The sequence below is a fragment of the Rutidosis leptorrhynchoides genome, chromosome 4 (assembly GCF_046630445.1).
Source record: "Rutidosis leptorrhynchoides isolate AG116_Rl617_1_P2 chromosome 4, CSIRO_AGI_Rlap_v1, whole genome shotgun sequence".
Classification (NCBI taxonomy): Eukaryota; Viridiplantae; Streptophyta; class Magnoliopsida; order Asterales; family Asteraceae; genus Rutidosis; species Rutidosis leptorrhynchoides.
In genome coordinates, this window is record NC_092336.1 from 219,565,494 (window position 1) to 219,589,597 (window position 24,104).

General features: G+C 34.4%; 1 long non-coding RNA gene across 8 annotated transcripts in view; it reads left to right on the forward strand.

Moving 5' to 3' along the window:
* Positions 1 to 18,839, forward strand: part of LOC139843328 (uncharacterized) — a 37,281-nt gene extending 18,442 nt beyond the window's left edge. For 4 of the 8 annotated variants that reach the window (XR_011757515.1, XR_011757521.1, XR_011757522.1 and 1 more), the window contains 2 exons: positions 16,731 to 17,162; positions 17,426 to 17,718. This is a non-coding gene — a long non-coding RNA (uncharacterized lncRNA). Of the gene's footprint in view, positions 1 to 16,176; positions 17,163 to 17,425; positions 17,719 to 18,391; positions 18,456 to 18,537 lie in introns of those variants that run through there. The other 4 variants (XR_011757518.1, XR_011757519.1, XR_011757517.1 and 1 more) reach the window with 3 other exon arrangements.
* Positions 18,840 to 24,104: the final 5,265 nt, after the last annotated feature.

Sequence of the window (24,104 nt, forward strand, 5' to 3'; positions counted from 1 at the left end):
ATTTCATCTTAACCTCATTTGTATCTTGACAATTACAATCTGCGTTCAAACCTTTCACGAATCTTGGGAACACCTAAATCGAGAGGATGAACCAACCGCATTTCATCTACGGAAAGAAAGATTTATGCATATAGTTATATACCTGAAAAACTCTCGGAAACCGAGTAAACATTTAACACATGGCTGTGTTAATCCCTTTAGTGTTATTATTACCCAACATAACTTTGCAATTCCTTTCCAAATTAGCCAATTTTGTCACAGCTCCAACAAGTCAACTTCGACTTTTCACTCAGATTAACTTATTATAACCCTGATATATAAGTTGCCTTTCGTCATCGATACCGGAAAACCGTTTATATCTCACTACATTAGCAGTAAACTTACCAGCAATATCATTGATCTTTGACTTTATGAAAAGTTATTATATTCATTGAAATTCTATCATCTACTCATCTGCATCTGATAACGAGAATTGCCGTACCAAACACCGAGAATCAGCAATCAATATTTTGAAATCTCGCAGCATGTCTACATCAACAGTTATATGTAAACATATAACATTTATCTCCTAGAATTATGACCTTCCATTCTGAAATTCTGAAAAGCACCCAGTCTACAAGTCAATACCACAAATTCTGAAAAAGCTGAATACAGCGGCAAAAACTGTACACGATCTTAACCGACGAAAGTTTGATGATAAAGAATGGAATATTGAAAACATTCAATAGAAAATTTAGTACCGAAAAGCGTATTATACGAAACTATGAAGGAAGCCGTGGACAAATCACAAAGAATAAGTTTGACTTCAAAGAATCCAAATGATTCAATGCCTGCTAAACTCTTTAGTGAATATCTTGCTCCTTACTCTAAACCCTTGCAGATAATAGTCTCCATCATCCTCTGATCTTGGATATTCAAAGATATTATCATATCTTTCATTATAAATATCCTCGATATTTCTGAATATATTTTCATGACTAATCTTATCTGAAATCATTAATCTCTTCGTACTATCAGTAGTACATCATATAGAAACTGTTAGTTTCTATATTCTGTAAACTTTCGAGCTTAAAATATGAATGTTATTGAAATAATGTTGGGAACTGATGCATGAGTTAGTATAATATAATGACACTTGATCAACGTGATTATATTATAGTAAGTCCTGCTGAGTTCTAATGAAACGTGATGATTCACAGATCATAACGTCATCATGTGCCATGTTACACGACTCGTTCATTCTACTTCACCTCCGAACATATCAAGAAAATATATTCTTGATAGTTCTATTCTCAGTGATTCTGGTAATTTGACAAATCAAACCGTGCTATCACGTTCCTTCCTGTTTAGAACATTATAATTATTCGAAACTCTATATCTACAAATTCTGGACTATTATTCGCTTGACTTGAAGTCGGGAAGAGAAAACAAAAGCATAGAGCTTTGAAATATAAAGGAAAATATAAAACCCGATAACAACCCGTAAATTACAAACCGTGTATGTCAATGTTTATCGCAACATAAAGACACGGGAGAATTAAAAACACTATAACCCTAAGAGCGAAGTAGAAGAACACAGATTCCTCCGGTGGTAGTTGAAAGAGGAGAATGAATGTTGCGATAGTCAGAATAAGAACAATGATTAGAACTGGATTAAGCATTTTCACAATCCTTAGAAATATAAATCAAGGAAAGAAAATATAGAAGTGGTGAAAATAATGGGACGGTAGAGGTAAATTTATAATAAGATTATCCGACATAACAATCGAGGCAGATATCCGCATTTAATTTAAAAGATCTTAATTACCTTATTCAACGAAGAATCAGATCTTTTAGATTTCGAAGATTTTCTTTAAATACCTGGAATTTCAGAAATCCACCGTGATTACGTCAAAAAGTTAAAGCTCTAACTCAATCTTTGTAACAGCTTCACTCGTGCGCTTTACATAATCAAATCGTTTTATCTATATTACTCAATAATGATAAAACTCAATTTATCAACTCATATTCGTCATGAAAACATTTCTATTGTTAGCCATGACCACCTCACTCAAATTTCGGGATGAAATTTCTTTAACGGGTAGGTACTGTGACGACCCGGGAATTTCTGACTAAATTTAAACTTAATTCTTATATGATTTCGATACGATAAGCAATGTATGTAATGTTGAGTCTCCAAAAATTTTGAACCGTTTTCTTTTATTCAATTGACCTTCGACTGTTCTCGACGATTCACGAACAACTAAATGTAAATAGATATATGTATATATATATATATTTAATTACATATAATAATTTGAAATATTAATTGAACTTATGTATGAGTTAGTTGTTGGAAATAAATATGTAAAATAATATGCGATATAATGAAAACTATTATTACAAATGTATATATATATATATATATATATATATATATATATATATATATATATATATATATATATATATATATATATATATATATATATATATATATATATATATATATATATATATATATGTATATAAATATGTATATAAATATTAACACTCGGTTGATGTTTTGTTAGTTTTAATATAGATACTGTACATGTTCATGAAGGATTGAAATAAAAGTTGGACTGTAAATTGATTACAAAGATTTTAGATTTGTCAAAAATATTTTTACCTTTTTAAGATTAAATATTAGTACTCCGTACCTATAAATTGGAACAGAAAATAAATAATTATCGAACCTTTTTGATCAGGTTTCAAACAGTTAATGAGTGAAATAATTAAATATATTTAATCTAAAAATTTGAGATTTTTAGAAACACTTTTATATTTTAACTGTTTAGCAACGGGCACGATATTATATCATAATTAAACTGTCGGCACAAGAAGTTAATATTAAAGGGCTGCTAATTTGTTGTAACACGTTTTCTTTCTTTATGATTGACTACTAACATGATTATTATATTATTACTTGTCTCCAACTATTTCCTTTATAATAATAAAATGGTTTATGGACTAGAGTAGTTTGAGTATTCTAGTTCTGTGTTGTCTAATTTTTTTTTTATATATACATCTTCATATTGAGACTTAAAGAAAAATAAAAACCAAACACTTATCTTCTTGAATTACCACCTTATTACTTCCTCGATCCCTATTTAATCATCACCTTTAATCCCTCTAAAAATCGATCACCATTGGGTATGGTTAACCGAGATCACCACACCACCTTACAACCGAGAACAACCTTTCACCTAACTTGCATCGAAACCCACCATCTTGGTGAACCCACAAACCTTAACGACATCACCTGGCCTCCGTCACTTGCAACGAGTCACCCTACATCACCACAACCCTTCCCATCTAAAACCAACCCACTTGTAATTGTCGCTACTGTTATAACCACAAGAACCACCGCCACCTCCTTCTTCATCACCAGACCTCCATAACCATTAATCAAAAATGTTACAATTGTAATTTTTATGTTTCTGTCGAGCCAAAGCCAAAGAACCACCACACCAACTTTGGCGACTAAGTCATTGCTACTACTGTTCGATCACCACCATGGACCTTCGATCATCTCTCTAACTCTCTCCCTCTCATCATCTTCCTCTTCTCTCTATCTTATTCCCTCTCATTTAACGATTTCTGTCCTAATCGATATGCAACACTCAATAAATGCTGCACGATTTCTAAAGAGCTACAAGGCCTGTTAACATCACCATCAACACCGTCGGCCACCTCGCACACACTTCATCGAGTCATCACTAAAAACAAATTCACCACTATAACCGCCACCATCAATCATCTTAAATAACCATGATCACCATAACAAACCCTATCGAATTTCAATTGCAACTCTATTATACTACTGCTGTAAAGCTTCGAGAACATCACAATCATCGCGAGCTCCTGTTTGTTTTCTGTTTCGAACGAATAACTCAAACCCATCACCACTTTCGTCATTCACCACCCCATGCTTAAACCATCATCATAAAACCCACAACCCATCTCCAAAAACATGTTCTGTGCTCGAATTATTTACTTTGTTGTAACCGAACACCACCCATTTAACCACCATCGGACACCCTCATAAGTCACCATCACCACCGTAAAACACTAAACCCTTCCTATTTGTTAATTTAAAACCAACTGTTTTGCTATTTGTTATACGAAAACCACTGCAGCATTTTCTTTTCTTTGTAATTCAACCATCTATCACCTTCATCTCTCTCTATTCTAGATTACTAACATTAAAACCCAAAACCCTAACCCACTTGTTCAATCTCTTTCTGTCCCAGCTGCAAACCGATCAAAATACTGCTGTTGCTACTCTCCTGTATCTATTTTAATAAAAGAGGTTGAAAATATTACAGCGAGAATGAAGACGTTGAATAGGGAAAATAACTAGCGAAGAAGAAGAAGATAAAGATGATTTTTGAGAGGATAATAACGTATGGTGTTTACAGCTGTCTTACCCTCGCTTTATTACTGCAAAAACGTGTTTATTGTAACATCCCGCCTTTTTCCGTCAATTTTCCGTTTAACTATTTAAGTTCCGTTATATGTTTATAACACATCTCGTTAATACGCGTTGTAAATTATCATGTTTAGGTAATTTAACGCACCCGCAACCGAACTCGAGGGACTAGTTCCGCCAAAACACCTAAGTGGTGACTAGCTTTTGACTAAGTCAACCACCTCCCCACCATTATCCATTCATTTCTCTTTTTCTAAAATACTTCCATATTTTTCTCTAATTTCATCAAAAGGAAATCATCATCCAAATTCGTTCAAGAAGGATTCAATCAAAACAAATTACATATTTGAACTCCTCGTGATCTCCTCTTCGATTCCATACCGATTTCATCAATTTTGGGTAACTTTCTAAAATCACTAATTTTATGTGTTCTTGAGATTTTTGAGTTATAAAGTTGTTAATTAGTGTCTATGGCTCAAGTCTAGTATGATTATGTGATTTGTATGCTTGTTCTTGCAATTTTGATGTAACTAGTTCATTATGAAAGAACACTTGCATAATCTTGAGTTTTAGGTGTTCATATGATGTTTGATGATGAAAGTTCATGTTTTAATTGTGTTCCTAACATCACTAGCTTCAAATTGGTATGTAGGTTGACATGGATTAGTTTCATAATCATGATTGTTGAATTTGTGATTTTGGGTTAGGGTTTGATAGAAGTAAATTGAATCTTGATGCATTAAATGCTTGATAATGTTAATTGTAAGTGTTAGGTTGTGTTGTATGCTTAATTACCTTCGAAACGGCATATCGTTCATGTAATTTGGTTGCCAAATCATTAAATTGCATTTATGACTTGTATGCATTGAATGAGGAACATTAATTGCGGTTTTTGGTTGTTGCAAGTGGAAGTTTGATTGATGATATGTGTTTAGTTGTTTTACTCGTCAAAATACCTTTCCAACGATGTATGATAGGCGTTATAAGTGTTTGCGGGTCAAGAGTTGTGTTAGAAAAGGTTTTGGTTCGTGCACACTTTGAAAAACTGACCAGAATTCTCTGCCCAGGTAGTGGCGCGGCGCGCCCCATCCCCGCGCGGCGCGCAGAATCACCTGGCCAGATTCTGACCTCTAGGTCCCATTTCACGTGAAATGTTTGACTAGCTACCGACCTCCGATTCACATGAAACTTGTTTTAATATACTTGTATATGAATAATTAGCATGGAAAAATAGTCCGGGACCCGACCCGAACATGTTGACTTTTTCGTTGACTTTGACCCGACCAAGTTTGACTTTTTGTCAAACTTAATCAATTAATTATGCAATCTTTCTAACATGCTTTTATACTTGTGTCTTGCATGAAACTTGATGATTTGATTCACATGCTATATTAAATCGAGTCGTATTGAGCCATAGGACTAATTGAACATCTTTGACCCTTCGTGACTATCGTTATTGATACAACCTATTTGTTTAGGTCAAGACTAGCATTGTTCTTTGCACACGTTACTTGTCGAAGTACTTTTTGGTTCGTGCATACAAGGTGAGATCATAGTCCCACTTTTACTCTTTTTGAACTTACTTTTGGGATGAGAAAACATAAACGTTCTTTTAAACTACGTGAACACAAGTACAGGGAAAACAAACATTCTACATACGAGTTTGAACACAAATCCTCAATTCGATTATCATTAGTTACATCAGATGGTGTAAGCGAGAACTTATGTTATATGGCCATATGGGTTTGACAAACCCTCACTTCGGACGGTTCGCTACCGTCTACGGGTGAAATATATTTTCGGGAAACAGTGTATGTTCTAACACTATTATTACGGGGTTCAACGGACGGAATGTTAAGCTTTGATAATTGAGTGCTCGTGAATATTAACTTTTAGAATGTACTATGACTTTATCGATGTTGCAAATCTTGTGGTTCAACTTACTTTTACTCACTTACTTATTTAAACCTATGATTTCACCAACGTTTTCGTTGACAGATTCTCTATGTTTTTCTCAGGTCCTTGAACTTAGGTGATACATGCTTCCGCTCATACTTTTTGATACTTGCATTGGATGTCGAGTATACTTGTATACGTGGAGCGTCTTTTTGACTACTTTTAATTGTGTCGCACGTGTTTCATACAAACTTTAAACATTGTTATGTACTTGTTATGGAAACTACTTTTGTAAACCTTGAAACATCCTTATTTATGAAATGAATGCGACATATTTTTCGGTCAAACTTTGTTATAAAGACTTACGACCATGTAATGGGACCATACGTAGATGACGCCGTCATTTGACGATTTGTCGGGGTCGCTACAAGTGGTATCAGAGCCTTGGTTGTAGGGATTTAGAGTTCATTAGTGTCAACCCCGAGTCATAGGGTACATTGGTGAGTCTAGACTACAACCGGCATATAGACTTGACATAGGAATTACTTGACTACTTGTGCATTTATACTCGAACTCTCTTACTCATATCTACTCTTATTCTATCTTAATCTCGCGTTGTATAATTAAATTGGCACGCCACCTTGACTATATGAAGTAATGTCGCATGCACATATGAGTTAGGGTAATATAATTTCCGGGATTATATTACGGTGACACATATGAACATTCCGACATTATGACATAAAGAATTTAAGGCGGGTCAAGGATAATTTTCTCTCTATCTTTATTCCATATCACGGTTAGTATTATTTAGAATACTAACCAACGGTATTCTTTTGTTTTGAAGGAACAATGCCTCCTCGCCGTGTACGACGCAATGAAACTCCCGAACAAGCCTTACAACGCATGATAGCCACCGCCGTGGATGCGGCCATGGCCGGTCACTCGTCTAACAACAACAATAACACCAACCACAACAACAATAACCAAGGAGCCGGTAACTCTAGCGAAGGGTGCTCCTACAAAGCTTTCATGGGGTGCAAACCTCACACTTATGATGGAACCGGGGGACCGGTTGTGCTTACTCGTTGGTTTGAACAAACGGAGGCCGTCTTTAGTATAAGCGGATGTCGAGACCAAGATAAGGTCAAATACTCCACCCACACTTTCTCCGGTGTTGCTCTAACTTGGCGGAACACCTATGTTCAATCGATGGGGACCGATGAAGCTCACGCCCTTTCTTGGGCCGATTTGAAGGAAAAGATGATTGTTGAATACTTTCCGCGTGAAGAAACCCGAAAGCTCGAGCAAGAGCTAAGAGCTTTGAAGGCGGTCGGGAACGATCTTAAGGCTTACAATCTACGCTTCGCCGAACTATCTTTGATGTGTCCTAGTCTCGTTAACCCCGAATCTCAAAGGATTGAGCTCTACATGCACGGTCTTCCAAAAAGCATCAAACAAGGGGTGATGTCATCCAAACCCGCTACTCATCAAGCCGCTATGAACATGGCCCGCCAATTAATCGAAACGGTTGACGAAATCGTAGTGCCGGCTCCTAAGGCCGAGGACAAGTCGGGTGGCAACAAAAGGAAATGGGAAGCCACTCCATCAACCAACTACAACAACAACACCTTCACCAAAAAGCCTTTCAACAACGACGGCAAGAAGGGTTATGTCGGAAACTTACCTTTTTGCAACAAATGCCACAAGCATCATCACGGCGAATGTAACAAGCTAGTTTGTCACCGTTGCCAAGGTGTTGGTCATAGGGCCAACAATTGCACAAGCGCCGCCCCCGTTGCTCGAAAGGGGCCCAATCCTCCAAAAACGGTCACTTGTTACGAATGTGGCCAAACGGGCCATTATAAGAACGAATGCCCGAAAAAGAAAGCCAACCCCAACAACCGAGGCCGAGCCTTTAACATCAACACCGAGGAAGCCCGAGATGACAATGAACTAGTCACGGGTACGTTTCTTCTCAACAACTCTTATGTTACTTGCTTATTCGATTCGGGTGCCGATAAATGTTTTGTGTCTAAGACTTTGGTTCCTACCCTTTGCACTCCACCACACCCTTTAGATACTACTTATTCCATCGAAGTGGCCGACGGAAAACTCTTAAGTGCCGACACATATTACCGGGGGTGTACTTTGAACATTTTGGGTAAGGAATTTGAAATTGACTTGATACCCATGGAATTAGGGAGTTTTGATGTAATAATCGGTATGAATTGGATGGTCAAAAATAAATCTCACATTCTTTGCGATCTTCACGCAATCCGAATTCCTATCGAGAATGGTGAACCATTGATTGTCTATGGCGACAAAAATTGCACCGGACTCAATCTCGTTTCGTGCCTTAAAGTTCGAAAGCTACTTCGCAAGGGTTGTTTCGCGATTCTTGCTCACGTTAAGAAAGTCGAGGCCGACGAAAAGCGCATCGAAGATGTGCCAATTGTTAGTGACTTTTCCGATGTATTTCCCGACGGATTACCGGGTCTTCCACCTCATCGACCGGTTGAATTTCAAATCGATCTTATTCCAGGAGCCGCACCCGTAGCGCGTGCACCGTATAGACTCGCTCCATCCGAATTACAAGAATTGCAAAGTCAAATCCAAGAGCTACTTGACCGTGGTTTCATTCAACCTAGCCATTCACCATGGGGCGCTCCGATTTTGTTCGTCAAGAAGAAAGACGGATCCCTACGAATGTGCATTGATTATCGTGAACTAAACAAATTGACGGTTAAGAACCGATATCCCCTTCCTCGCATCGATGATCTCTTTGATCAACTACAAGGTTCTCGTGTATATTCAAAAATCGATCTCCGCTCGGGTTATCATCAACTAAGGGTTAAGGGGGAAGATGTCTCCAAAACCGCTTTCCGGACTCGTTATGGTAGTTATGAATTCCTTGTCATGCCTTTCGGTCTCACTAACGCAGCGGCGGTGTTCATGGATCTCATGAACCGCGTGTGCAAACCTTACCTCGACAAATTCGTTATCGTGTTCATCGATGATATTTTGGTCTATTCTAAAAGCGAAGAGGAACACAGAGAACATCTCCGACTCGTGCTTGAACTCTTGAGAAAAGAACAACTCTATGCCAAGTTCTCCAAGTGTGAATTTTGGTTGAAGGAAGTTCAATTCCTCGGTCATGTTGTAAGTGATCAAGGCATTAAAGTCGATCCCGCGAAAATCGAAGCCATTAGTAAATGGGAGGCTCCTACTACTCCTACTCAAATTCGTCAATTCTTGGGTCTCGCCGGATACTATCGTAAATTCATCAAGGACTTTTCCTTAATCGCTCGCCCTTTAACCGCGTTAACTCACAAGGACCGAAAGTTCATTTGGTCATCCGAACAAGAAACCGCTTTTCAAATCTTGAAAACTAAGCTAACCACCGCCCCTATCTTGTCACTTCCCGAAGGCAATGATGATTTTGTTGTATATTGTGATGCCTCGAAAAACGGTTATGGATGCGTATTAATGCAACGAAAGAAAGTCATTGCTTATGCCTCTCGACAACTCAAAGTCCACGAACGAAACTACACGACACATGATCTTGAACTCGGTGCCGTCATCTTTGCACTTAAGTTATGGAGACATCATCTTCTTGGTACCAAAAGTACCATCTTTACCGATCACAAAAGTCTCCAACATATCTTCGATCAAAAGCAACTAAACATGAGACAACGAAGGTGGATTGAGACCTTGAACGATTATAATTGCGAGCTTCGTTACCACCCCGGGAAGGCAAATGTAGTGGCCGATGCCTTAAGTCGAAAGGAAAGAGCGGTGCCTCTTCGTGTCCGAGCTTTGAATATCACCATCCACTCCAACCTTAATAGCCAAATTCGGGTAGCCCAAGATGAAGCTCTTAAGGACAACAACATCGCACGCGAACTTTTAAACATTCTCGTCTCCCGATTCGAAGTTAAGGAGACCGGACTTCGATATTACGCCAGAAAAATTTGGGTGCCTAGATATGGCGATCTACGAAACCTCATCCTAGACGAAGCCCACAAATCGCGATACTCGATTCATCCCGGCGCCAATAAGATGTACCATGACCTTAAAGAACAATATTGGTGGCCGAACATCAAAAAGGAGGTTGCTAGATACGTCGCCAATTGTTTGACTTGCGCTAAAGTCAAAGCCGAACACCAAAGACCGTCCGGGTTACTTCAACAACCCGAGATCCCGCAATGGAAGTGGGAAAGGATCACGATGGATTTTATCACCAAACTACCGAAAACGTCGGGCGGTTATGATACAATTTGGGTCATTGTTGACCGTCTCACCAAATCCGCGCACTTTCTCGCCATGAAAGAAACCGACAAAATGGAGAAACTTGCACGACTTTACATTAAAGAGATTGTAGCCCGACACGGAGTACCGTTATCGATTATCTCCGACCGAGATGGTCGTTTCGTTTCTAGATTTTGGCGTACGTTACAAGAAGCGTTGGGAACGCGTTTGGACATGAGCACCGCATATCATCCCCAAACCGATGGGCAAAGTGAACGTACAATACAAACCTTAGAGGATATGTTACGAGCCTGCGTTGTTGATTTTGGAAAAGCTTGGGACAATCACTTACCTCTCGCCGAATTCTCTTACAACAATAGTTATCACGCGAGTATTAAGGCCGCACCTTTTGAAGCGTTATATGGTCGAAAATGTCGCTCTCCTCTTTGTTGGGCCGGAGTGGGTGACGTGCAAATTTCCGGGCCCGAACTCATTCACGAAACAACCGAAAAGATTCTTCAAATCCGAGATAGGCTTAGGACGGCCCGGAGTCGTCAAAAATGCTATACCGACAAAAGACGCAAAGACCTCGAATTTCAAGTCGGTGACCGCGTCATGTTAAAAGTCGCACCTTGGAAAAGTGTCATCCGTTTTGGGAAACGTGGGAAACTAAATCCGCGGTATGTTGGTCCTTTCGAAATCTTAGAGCGTGTTGGAACCGTTGCTTATCGTTTAAACCTTCCGCCTCAACTAAGCTCCGTCCATCCTACTTTTCATGTATCTAACTTGAAGAAGTGTCTCGCCGAGCCCGATATCGTCGTCCCTCTCGAGGAACTTACTATTAATGACAAACTCCATTTTGTGGAGGAACCGGTTGAAATTGTGGACTACGTCGAGAAGGAATTAAAACAAAGCCTGATCCCGATTGTTAAGGTCCGATGGAACGCCAAAAGAGGACCCGAGTTTACTTGGGAAAGGGAAGATCAAATGCGAAAGAAACACCCTCATCTATTCCCGGTTCCGGAAACGTCAGATTCTGAGGAAGAAACTACGATTACTACGCCTGCTTAAATTTCGGGACGAAATTTCTTTTAAGGTGTAGGTAATGTAACATCCCGCCTTTTTCCGTCAATTTTCCGTTTAACTATTTAAGTTCCGTTATATGTTTATAACACATCTCGTTAATACGCGTTGTAAATTATCATGTTTAGGTAATTTAACGCACCCGCAACCGAACTCGAGGGACTAGTTCCGCCAAAACACCAAAGTGGTGACTAGCTTTTGACTAAGTCAACCACCTCCCCACCATTATCCATTCATTTCTCTTTTTCTAAAATACTTCCATATTTTTCTCTAATTTCATCAAAAGGAAATCATTATCCAAATTCGTTCAAGAAGGATTCAATCAAAACAAATTACATATTTGAACTCCTCGTGATCTCCTCTTCGATTCCATACCGATTTCATCAATTTTGGGTAACTTTCTAAAATCACTAATTTTATGTGTTCTTGAGATTTTTGAGTTATAAAGTTGTTAATTAGTGTCTATGGCTCAAGTCTAGTATGATTATGTGATTTGTATGCTTGTTCTTGCAATTTTGATGTAACTAGTTCATTATGAAAGAACACTTGCATAATCTTGAGTTTTAGGTGTTCATATGATGTTTGATGATGAAAGTTCATGTTTTAATTGTGTTCCTAACATCACTAGCTTCAAATTGGTATGTAGGTTGACATGGATTAGTTTCATAATCATGATTGTTGAATTTGTGATTTTGGGTTAGGGTTTGATAGAAGTAAATTGAATCTTGATGCATTAAATGCTTGATAATGTTAATTGTAAGTGTTAGGTTGTGTTGTATGCTTAATTACCTTCGAAACGGCATATCGTTCATGTAATTTGGTTGCCAAATCATTAAATTGCATTTATGACTTGTATGCATTGAATGAGGAACATTAATTGCGGTTTTTGGTTGTTGCAAGTGGAAGTTTGATTGATGATATGTGTTTAGTTGTTTTACTCGTCAAAATACCTTTCCAACGATGTATGATAGGCGTTATAAGTGTTTGCGGGTCAAGAGTTGTGTTAGAAAAGGTTTTGGTTCGTGCACACTTTGAAAAACTGACCAGAATTCTCTGCCCAGGTAGTGGCGCGGCGCGCCCCATCCCCGCGCGGCGCGCAGAATCACCTGGCCAGATTCTGACCTCTTGGTCCCATTTCACGTGAAATGTTTGACTAGCTACCGACCTCCGATTCACATGAAACTTGTTTTAATATACTTGTATATGAATAATTAGCATGGAAAAATAGTCCGGGACCCGACCCGAACATGTTGACTTTTTCGTTGACTTTGACCCGACCAAGTTTGACTTTTTGTCAAACTTAATCAATTAATTATGCAATCTTTCTAACATGCTTTTATACTTGTGTCTTGCATGAAACTTGATGATTTGATTCACATGCTATATTAAATCGAGTCGTATTGAGCCATAGGACTAATTGAACATCTTTGACCCTTCGTGACTATCGTTATTGATACAACCTATTTGTTTAGGTCAAGACTAGCATTGTTCTTTGCACACGTTACTTGTCGAAGTACTTTTTGGTTCGTGCATACAAGGTGAGATCATAGTCCCACTTTTACTCTTTTTGAACTTACTTTTGGGATGAGAAAACATAAACGTTCTTTTAAACTACGTGAACACAAGTACAGGGAAAACAAACATTCTACATACGAGTTTGAACACAAATCCTCAATTCGATTATCATTAGTTACATCAGATGGTGTAAGCGAGAACTTATGTTATATGGCCATATGGGTTTGACAAACCCTCACTTCGGACGGTTCGCTACCGTCTACGGGTGAAATATATTTTCGGGAAACAGTGTATGTTCTAACACTATTATTACGGGGTTCAACGGACGGAATGTTAAGCTTTGATAATTGAGTGCTCGTGAATATTAACTTTTAGAATGTACTATGACTTTATCGATGTTGCAAATCTTGTGGTTCAACTTACTTTTACTCACTTACTTATTTAAACCTATGATTTCACCAACGTTTTCGTTGACAGATTCTCTATGTTTTTCTCAGGTCCTTGAACTTAGGTGATACATGCTTCCGCTCATACTTTTTGATACTTGCATTGGATGTCGAGTATACTTGTATACGTGGAGCGTCTTTTTGACTACTTTTAATTGTGTCGCACGTGTTTCATACAAACTTTAAACATTGTTATGTACTTGTTATGGAAACTACTTTTGTAAACCTTGAAACATCCTTATTTATGAAATGAATGCGACATATTTTTCGGTCAAACTTTGTTATAAAGACTTACGACCATGTAATGGGACCATACGTAGATGACGCCGTCATTTGACGATTTGTCGGGGTCGCTACATTTATATATTTTTTTTTTGCGGCATACCACCGAACTATCCAGGCTATTATCAAGCCTTCTTATTACTTGGTGCTAGTGGGCCGTAAATCTGGACTGTTGGGCCGTAAATGATGTTGGGCTCGTAAGTGTATGATGATAATGATGACAGACTAGAAAGGGGTTAAAGGATTAAATCCGTAATTTAATTCATAAAATAGGAAACAGAGGGACGGTTGGATGTATGGTCGCGGAACGAGAGGTTGTGGGTTCGAGACTAGGCAGAGACTGTTTAATTTCTTTTGGAAGCTTTTTCTTTTAAAGGTAGTTTTATAATTATTATTATTATTATTATTGTTATTATTATTATTATTATTATTATTATTATTGTCATGATGGTTAGTGTTATTATTATTAGTGCTATTATTATTGTATTATTACTACTCGTGTTATTATTATTATAAATATTATCATTTATATTATTAATGTGAACTTTCATTATAGGTATTTTTACTACTAAAAGTTATTATCATTAATATTATTTTATTATCTTTTTGTAATTCTTAAAAACTATCATTTTCATTATTATCAGTAATATCTATATTATCATTATTAAAATAATTATAATTATGAAAATAAAAGTTTAAAAGACTTGGTTAAGATAATAATAATAAAAATTGAAGATTTTATGTAAAGATATATTTAATATACTTAACTTACCTATACTTATATTATTATGTACAAAGTAAAAATATATAAATAAATAATAAAACTTATATATTATTAAAGATATAAACTACATCACTAATAATAAAATATATATATCTATTCGATTACAAGTATACGTTTTAATACATATATGAATGATATAGGTTCGTGAATCCGAGGCCAACCCTACATTGTTCAATATCGTCATATGTATTTTTACTACAAAATACATTACTGTGAGTTTCATTAATCCCTTTTTAAATGCTTTCGCAATATATATTTTTGGGACTGAGAATACATGCGCTGTTTTTATAACTGTTTTACGAAATAGACACAAGTAATTAAAACTACATTATATGGTTGAATGATCGAAATCGAATATGCCCTTTTTAGATAGTCTGGTAATCTAAGAATTAGGGAACAGACACCCTAATTGACGCGAACTCTAAAGATAGATCTATCGGGCCCAACAAGCCCCATCCAAAGTACCGGATGCTTTAGTACTTCGAAATTGATATCATGTCCGAAGGAGGATCCCGGAATGATGGGGATATTCTTATATGCATATTGTGAATGTCGGTTACCAGGTGTTCAATCCATATGAATGATATTTTTGTCTCTATGCATGGGACGTTTATTTTATGAGAATTGGAAATATGAAATCTTGTGGTCTATTAAAATTATGAAAAGATTGTTTATGTTAAACTAATGAACTCACCAACCTTTTGGTTGACACTTTAAAGCATGTTTATTCTCAGGTATGAAAGAAATCTTCCGCTGTGCATTTGCTCATTTTAAAGATATTACTTGGAGTCATTCATGACATATTTTGAAAAGACGTGGCATTCGAGTCGTTGAGTTCATCAAGATTAATATTAAGTCAATTATAGTTAGATATATTATGAAATGGTATGCATGCCGTCAACTTTTGATGTAATGAAATATCGTCTTTTCAAAAACGAATGCAATGTTTGTAAAATGTATCATATAGAGGTCAAGTACCTCGCGATGTAATCAACTGTTGTGAATCGTTTATAATCGATACGGACTTCGTCCGGATGGATTAGGACGGGTCCTTTCAAGTTAGACATTGTAAATTGTCTTATAATCATGACATATAACTTGACTTGCAAATAAACATTTTCAATTGAAATAATAGTAGTTGACTGTTTCTATGCTATGTTTAATTAATATGGACATGTAATTATAATAATTTATGGCATCTCACAAACCTGCTAATGTACTACGTTATGAGAATATTGTAAATACGTTATGCCCTTATAGCAAAACCCTTTTATAGTTAATTAATTAATTCTTGATTGGTTGATTATTAATTATACAGTGGTTGATACTCTATTTGATATATTTTGGTTTTATTTAGCAACAATATTGGGATCCTCTCATATTACTGAAAAAATTAGCCTGAAAAAATTAGCCTGCATTCGATAATCAAAGCTCCACGTAATCATCTACTACTATAATTGTGATAGTTTCAGTTTGCATATCATGGAGGGCTATATTCCTCTGCTCTTTAATTTTCTTTAAAACTGAGTCGGGAATCTGACTTGCTGGAGAACATCGACAATGGTGGTGGTGGTTGGATGTAATCTTTGCTTGAAAGAATGTATTGAACTTGTGAGAAAACTATACAGTTGATGTAAAAAGCTTACCCTACTGTATTCTTATTGGATGACTTTTTTTAAGAAATAGCATATGACATAGAAACAACTATTAATAATGTTGTTGAGGTACGTACTGACATTCAACCTATGATTAGTTATCTTATAATTTGCAAAGACTAACCACATGTTTTGTATTCTATTGTTTTAGTATCAAGTAAATTATTGATGTTTCTAAATCATTTCCACTTTAGGAGCTTTCTGGAATAATAAAATCGTTAGCATATTCAAACTTTCATTTGTTTAGTTGTTTAAAGTTGTTACCGCCTCTAAGTCACCTGAATCTTAAAACAGATTTACATTTATCCCTTAAAATTTTTAGAGATTTTCTTCATGTTCACTTCATCTTATGTATTATGGGGTAGGTTTTTGACGATGGAATTTTCTATCATCAGAGGAGTATATTGGGCTGGATGACTAATAAGTACATGTTACCTGTTGAAAAGGATGATGCTGCACAAAATATTACTAACGAGAATTTTTACGATCAGAGCTGCTAACGAGATCTTTACGGTATGCTAACAGTCTAACGAGATCTTTACGATTAGAGATGCTAATCTTGATCGTTGCGTCATAGAATTCCGCGTCGAAAAGGTTTATGGGAATTTGTAAAAAGTTATTAGAAGAGACATCTAAATCATCTCGAGCTCATAAAAGTTTTATGGGAAGAGATTGACAAATTGACCAAACTCTATTTCTCATAAACTATTTATGTGAAGAGACTTGACAAATTGTCATTAATGTGTATATTATTCAAATGTACAAAGAAGAAGCTTCGTAAGTATGCAAAGAATCAGGTACATTCTTACATTGTATTTTATTTTATTTTATTGTTTTACCCTAATTATTACTGTGTTCATATATTCATATATTAATTGGATACAACTTTTGGTATTGTGTTGTTTGGGCCAATCTATAAGATTGTATATCTTAGTTTTAAGTACCTTCTTGTGACACTTTTTAAAAAAAAGTAAATGATTTTGAAGCACATGTTTCGAACTTAAAAAATTTGGGTCTTTGGTACTATTCATCTCTAAAAATTTTTGAACTTTGGATGCAGTTTCAATGGGTTAACGTGGACTCTCTTTTATGGGACGGATAAAGTATTACATTGCAAAAGATAGAAGAATTACTCGAGATAAGGTAAACAACATTGGCGTTGTTACAACTAGCGGCTATTTCATGAGACTAAGGGTGCGTTTGATAAAACTGAATGATTTAGCGCTGAATGGTTCAGAATCTGAATGATTCAAAGTCTCTGAATAAAGTTTGTACTGAATGAAAATAAGCTGTTTGATAATCATTTAGAATGAACGATATAAACTGAGTAAAATTACCTTATTAAAGTGTAACATGAATAAAGTATTCAATATACTTGTTAGTTAAGTGTTCAGAATAAGATTTAAGGAGAAAATTACAAAAGATTTAGGCTCTTAATGGTTAAGAGAGTGTTTCCTCTCTGAATGGTTCAACACTGAATCCTGAACCATTCAGCACCATATGTCATTCAGAGGTCAGAAACAAATTCACTGAATGCTGAATGGTTCAGCATTCAGCACTGAACCATTCCATTAAGAGGCAAACAAACGTACCCTAAGTAGTCTTTTATTAGGCTCTTCCAATACCTTGATAATTTCAACATTGTCATAGACATATTTTAAAGTCTTTTTTCTAATTACATTTTGCATAATGAATACTCTTATATAATATATAATTGTATTATGTTCATTGAAATTTAATCTATGTTGCTTAACGAATTCACTCACAAAAGTACTTTTGACATTGTCCGTATAATAGCGTTAATTGATATATCATTTTAACATTTACCCAATCTAATTTGTAAACTATTAGCTCGCTTGTATAATTTTATTTCATTATATAAGTGTGATGTTGCAACTTGCAGTTCATTACTAGATAGAAATATCAATGACTTGAAAGTGCCACTTGATGATTTAATTAAAAAATGCTTGACTATAAGTGTTCATGTTCATAATTTTTTTTAAATGTTTTGCATTATTTGTTTTAGACTCCGTTAATTGCAGGATGCTCGGTTCAGGTTGTTGAAGTTAACATGGTTAGAGTTCAACTAAGTAAGTTTATTATACTCTTTTTATGAAATTGCAAGTTTTCATTGTAAGACCTGAACATAAACTTTCATGATAATGCAATTAGGTTGATAAAGTATAAGGGTGGATATAGTTGATGTAAGCTTCTGAAATACTACAAGATATAGCATTGTCAAGCATCATTCTCAAAGGTGGCAAAATGGGAGAGGTGCTCGGGTTTATTTTAGCATTTTGTATAGATACTTGGTGTCATATATATGATTACACAAAGCTAACTGATCAAACCAAAATCGTCCCGTGGAGTATAGATTTCGGGTTTGAGTGCTTAATTTGAGAAAAAGAGTAGGTTGATTGTTTTTGTCAATACCCGTCCAAAATCTTCCTGAACGAACACAATAACATATGGTACCATCGCGATGAACTGACGTCTATATTGAGACGACCCGACCCAATCCATAAGGACGAATACAATAACATATGATTACATCGCGAGGTATTTGACTTCTATATGATAAATTTTACAAACATTGCATTCGTTTTTAAAAGACAAACTTTCGTTACATCGACAGTTGACAGGCATGTAAAGCATTTCATAATATATCCAAATATAATTGACTTAATAATAATCTTGATGAACTCAACGACTCGAATGCAACATCTTTTGAAATATGTCATGAATGACTCTAAGTAATATCTCTAATATGAGCAAATGCACAGCGGAAGATTTCTTTCGTACCTGAGAATAAACATGCTTTAAAGTGTCAACCAAAAGGTTGGTGAGTTCATTAGTTTATCATAAAGAATCATTTCATAATTTTAATAGACCACAAGATTTCATACTTCCATTTCTCATAATCATACGTCCCATGCATAGAGACAAAAATATCATTCTTTTGGATTGAACACCTGGTAACCGACATTCACAATATGCATATAAGAATATCCCCATCATTCCGGGATCCTCCTTCGGACATGATATAAATTTCGAAGTACTAAAGCATCCGGTACTTTGGATGGGGCTTGTTGGGCCCGATAGATCTATCTTTAGAGTTTCACGTCAATTAGGGTGTCTGTTCCCTAATTCTTAGATTACCAGACTTAATAAAAAGGGGCATATTCAGTTTCGATCATTCAACCATAGAACGTAATTTCGATTACTTGTGTCTATTTCGTAAAACAGTTATAAAAGTTGCGCATGTATTCTCAGCCCAAAAATATAAAGGGTAAAAAGGTAAATGAAACTCACCATACTGTATTTTGTAGTAAAAATACATATAACATCATTGAACAAGTGTAAGGTTGGCCTTGGATTCACGAACCTATATTAATTATATATATTTATATGTTGGTCAATATGCGTCTAACAATTTAGATTAAGTCATAGTGTACCACCATCCTAATGCTCGAGTCTAATATGCAAAAGTCAACAAAAACTAGTTTGACTCAAAATGATTTCCAGAATTTATACATGATTAATATATAGTTCAAATATTGTCATTTTTTATTTTTAAATATTTTTAAAAGATTTATAAGAGTAAATAATAAATAAAATTTATACTAAAAGTTATATAATAAAATATACTTTTATATATCTTAGAATTTATAAAGTTCATTGAATATCATAAACTGTTATGTTAGGTTTTATTAAGGTATTTATATTATTTGTAATACATTTTTATTTGATAAAAAATAACATTGATAATAATAATAAGTAAAAGTTGTATTATTTTATATTAATAATTATTAATAATAATAACAATATTTATATTTACGAAAATGATATTATAAAAATATGATAATTCTTATTACTAATGAAATTCTATATTAACAATGATATTCCTATTAAAAATAATGATTTTTGTAAAGATGATATTTTTTTATATTAAATATAATACTTTTAATAATAATAGTGATAAAAATAATGAAAGATGATAATTTTATTTAAATCAAAATCTTTAAATTTCATCATGATACTACTTCTTATATATAATGATAATATAATAATAATAATAATAATAATAATAATAATAATAATAATAATAATAATAATAATAATAATAATAATAATAATAGTAATTATATAAAAGTTATAACGACGACGATAATAATATTCATTTTTAATAATAATACAAAATTCATTTGACGATAACTTCTAATCCATTCGTCAAAACCATTCGGTATCTAAAGGAAAAGTTCTTAATTTTTCACTAGCTTTCCAATGACATGCATATCTTATACCTTATCTCATCCCTAGTATAACAACCTTTAAGATTCAACATAACCTATCTAAGGGCAATATCAAATGTACAAGCATGCATAATCCTATTTTCTCGAGCACTAGTCAGGGATACACTATTAGTATGTAAAAATTTAATTAGGAGTACTCACGTATCAATATTGAGATTCAATATTGCAGGAAAGGTACGTAGACACAACGGAGATGATAAACACCAGGTTGAGCTCATGAGCTATACCCCTGATCCATACCCATAACCTTCATAGCTATAACCCATAATTTTCTTAGCCCTATCCTACTCATAAACTTGTCTTGAAATGACCCGCTCATGACCTCGTTGTAATATTTTATGTTTAATACTACTAATAATCTTAATATCACAAATAATAATAATAATAATTAATATTAATAATATTTATAAATATAATTTATATATTGAGAGAGTGATACGAGATTGATGTTGAATGAATGAATTATAAACTGAGTTCGTTCGGTACTTAAAGAGATTTGAGCTCACCAACCTAACTATTTCACAATTAGCCAATGAAACCTACCGACACTTTGTAAACCCTTTATAAACGTAATTTTGACACACATGTGTATTTATTTATTTTATTTAATATATAATATATTTAATCTTTAGAATTAATTAAATATTATATTATATTTACGCTCGTGGTAAAAATATAATTTTTACAAAAATGACACGGTCGTGGTCTCACGACTCATGTACCACTTTCGGTTTTTCGGGCGCACTTTCGTACGTTTAGAAAACTAGCCTTTTACGTTACACGACGTGTACCTTTTTCAAAAATTAGACTTACTCATCAATAAATTTCCTTTATAAAAATATAACTTATAAAATTGAGCGTTGTGGTCATTTACTTCTATAAATCAGTGACTCATTGTTTATCAAAATATATTATTTTAAATCAAGACGTTTTATGAATCGTACCTTTATCAAAATAAAGACTTAAATAAATGAAAAATTAACCCACTCAAAGTGTAACTTAATCTTTTGAGTAATTTGGTTATTTACTTTTATAAACCATAATCTCGTTATTTATCAAAACAATTTTAATGATATTAGTTTAGATCAAAACGTTTGTTGACTAATTATAATATAATAATTCATCACCCCATAAAATATATATATATATATATATATATATATATATATTTATTTATTTATTTATAAAAAAAAACTATTATAAACTCGTATATATCGTATATAATGGAAATATTAACGTAATCATATTATATTTAGTTTTTCAAACTAATAATAGTTCAAAGTTTATTTTAAAAACATAAAACACGTAACGTTTACACTCTAAACTTATAATTCCTTTATATGCTAACGTTTATTTTAGTTTCCTTAACCTTTCTAAATAAAATAACTTAGTATCTATCGAATCAAATAACAAGGGTTATGAAATTCAATCCTCCACCAACTTTTGTATAATCCCCAATAATTAACACTTTTGTTCTTATATACAATCACTTTTCCAAATATTCCGAATACCGTTAAAAGTAAGGGTTTTCTAATTCAAAGTGGACCTCATAACAGAGACTCTTCATCCTAATTCAATGTATCTTATAAATCAATCATTTGATATTTTCATCTAAACATCGATAAACATAATAAACTTATTTTGAAACAAAATACGTTCTTGTAAAGTATTATATATCTAATACCTTGTTAACGCCTTCACTTATTAAGTATTTATTATATACACATATCCATATACACATAGATGTTCGTGAATCATTAGGCATGGTTAAATGGTAACTTGATTACATGAATATAGTTTCAAAGCTTTCGAGACTCAACAATACATATTTTGCTTATCGTGTCGGATATATATATAAAGATTAAAGTTTAAATTTGTTCGGAAATTCCCGGGTCATCACAGTACCTACCCGTTAAAAGAAATTTCGTCCCGAAATTTGATAGAGGTCTTCATGGCTAACAGTAAGAATGTTATTATGACGAATGTAAACTGATACATAGAGTTTTATCATCATCGAGTAATATAGATAACCCAATTTGCTTATGTGAAGAGTAAAAGTGAAGTTATCGCAAAAGAATGAAAATGAATAAATGTAGGTTTGACTTAACCGGTGTCATAGTCAAGATTGATTTCCGGAGTTTAAGGAATTTAGAAGAAATTTTCATAATAAGATTTGATTTTTCGGTAATTAAGGAGATTCAAATCTTCTTTGGCGAAACGCGATAATCTGCTTCGATTGCCTTGTCGAATATTTTCCTATAAATCCACCTTCTCCATTTCCTTACGACTCACACCTCTACTCTTTCTTCCTCAATTCATACCTTAAAGCATTCGTTAATATGCTTCATCCCATCCTGATCCTTGATATCCTCTTAACTTTCATATCTGTCATTCTTCTTTTTAATCTGCCACCGGAAGAATCTATTTACTTCTACTATACCCTAGGGTTTATAGTGTTTTTAGTTCTCTCGTGTCTTTACGTTGCTATATGCATCGATATATATGGTTTGAAATTTTCGGGTTGTTGTTGGGTTTTATCTCTTCCCTTATACTTCGATGTTCTTGTTTCTGTCTCCTATAATCATTGTCATCCATAGTTAATGTCCCTTTCTATTTGATGCGGTTTATACCCCAAATTTGTATTTCGGAGGTTTGTCCCTTCGTGTCTTCTTCTTGTGATTAAATAGCTCTTGTAATGGTCCAGAATTCGTATCCATGGATTTCGGAATGAACATAGTAATTGTTCTAAGAAGGAACTGGTAATGGTAAAATATTGATTTGATAAATTACCAGAATACCCTGGAAAGAATCGAATCATCAAGAAATATTTTCTTGGTATGTTTGGAGATTAGATAGAATGTCAGAGTCGTGTAAATGACACATGATGACAGTATGTTCTGTGAATCATCAAATTCCATTAGGAACTTAACATGGATTACTGCAATATAATGACGTTGATCAAGTGTCATTATATTATACTAACCCATGCATCAGTTCCCAACACTACTTCAAAACATTCATATTTAAATTTTTCAGAATTTAGAAACTAACACAGTTTCTTTTATGTTGCAGGTATTACGGAGAGATAAATGATCTCAGATAAAAATCGTTGTGATAATATTTCCAGAAATATGGAGAATATGTACAATGAAAGATACGAAGATATCTTATAATATTTAAGGTGAGATGATGATGAAGAATATCTGTCTGTGAAGGTTTAGAATAAGAAGTAAGGTATTTACTAACGAGTTCAGCAGACACTGATTCATTTGGATCCCTTGAAGGCAGATTTAGTTTCTGTGATTTGTCCACTGCTTCCTTCATACTTTGCTCAATTCGTTTTTTTTTTTTCAGTATCAAATCCTTTCTTTTTCTGAGCTTTACCAACTCACTATCTTCTATCATCAAAATTTTGGCCGTTTAAAC